This window comes from Theobroma cacao, chromosome 1 (assembly GCF_000208745.1).
Source record: "Theobroma cacao cultivar B97-61/B2 chromosome 1, Criollo_cocoa_genome_V2, whole genome shotgun sequence".
NCBI classification, from domain to species: domain Eukaryota; kingdom Viridiplantae; phylum Streptophyta; class Magnoliopsida; order Malvales; family Malvaceae; genus Theobroma; species Theobroma cacao.
Window position 1 is genome coordinate 24579981 of NC_030850.1, and position 1456 is coordinate 24581436.

The window sequence follows — 1456 nt, forward strand, 5'->3', positions numbered from 1 at the left end:
CCTTATTTATTCCTCAAAAATCTATTGAACCTTTTAGTCAATATTGTTATCTCTTCATCATCCTCTTTTTCATTGTCACTCTCAATTGACTTTTCATCACTTTGTTTGACAACTTTGAGAGCAACGTCTTTCCTTTTTTATTCTTCTCTAATTGCCTCATTTCTTTCTTTCTCATGCCTAAAGGTCATTTCATAAGTAAGTAAAAAAACTAGAAGCTCATCTAACTTAAGTACATTTAGGTTTTTAGCTTCTTCTATAGTAGTGACCTTAGGTCTCCAAGACATTGGTAAGCAATGAAGGATTTTCTTCACCAACTAGGCATTAGGGAACTCTCTTCCTAAAGTCTTAAGTCCTCTTATGATCTTTGTGAATCTTTCAAACATTTCTTTATTAAATTCCTCATCTTTCATTTTGAAGAGTTCATAGTCAAGTATCAACATGCTTATCTTTGATTCTTTCACTTGACTTGTCCCTTCATAATAGTTTTCTAATGTGTCTTATCTTTCTTTTGCTGAAGAACACATAGCTACCATGTCAAACCCTGCTTTGTAAAATAATTATAATGTCATTCACGTGCTCGATAGAATGTTTGTATATTTAGGAAGTTCGAGAAATCGTTAAAAGATGATATTACCCCTAATGGTACTATTGAGTCGATTAAGCCTTGAACTAGTTCAAATAGGAATTTTAAGGTGAAATTAAGAGTTTCACAGTTCAGGGATGACTCAAAATGGTAATTCGGAGTCAAACCGAAATTTTCACTATCTAGGGGTAAAATTGTAATTCTTCCACCCACGGATAAATTTTGAGATTTTGAGAGAATTTAGATCACATTTGACAAATTGGAGAATGGTATGAGTATAAGGGATGAAAAACATGTCTATGGACAATTTTTCAGTTTTTGAGGTAAAAACGTAATTTTTCACTTTACAGGGGCAAAAGTGTAATTTTTAAAAATTTACTCCACCAAAACTTTGGAAAAGTCTAAAAATTTCATGGAAGACATGGATAAGTGAAGAGGATTGAGTGGTAGAAAAAGAAAGTCAAAAAGATGGCTAGAAAAAAAATAAAATAATAAAATATTCAAAAGGTAAATAAAATAATAATATTTTATTAAGCCTATTAAAAGGCTTGAAAATTCCAGAATTATTCATTGGGAGGGTCAGCCAAAACCAGCAGGAGAGAGAGAGAAATAAGAACAAACCCTAGAGTGAGAAAATTCAAAGAAAAAGTGTGATTTTTCAAGGAATCAAGTGTTTAAAGGTATGATTTTTCAAGCTTAGCTTAAGATTTATCATTTCCATGCATTTCTCCTTATTTTCCATGGTTAAATTATGTGTTTTGATGATGGATTCAAATCTGATCATATGGGTTTAGAGAGAGAAAGTTGTTAGATTAATTTGATTTTGAACTATGTTAGTGTTTAGTGTTAGTTTAGCATGTTTATGAGTAAAAC

The 1456-nt window shown here is 31.2% G+C and overlaps 1 long non-coding RNA gene across 1 annotated transcript in view; it reads left to right on the top strand.

Moving 5' to 3' along the window:
• LOC108662244 overlaps nucleotides 1222–1456 on the top strand; it is a 6210-nt gene continuing 5975 nt past the window's right edge. Inside the window, exon 1 of the long non-coding RNA XR_001928060.1 lies at nucleotides 1222–1263. This is a non-coding gene — a long non-coding RNA (uncharacterized LOC108662244). The remainder of the gene's footprint in view (nucleotides 1264–1456) is intronic.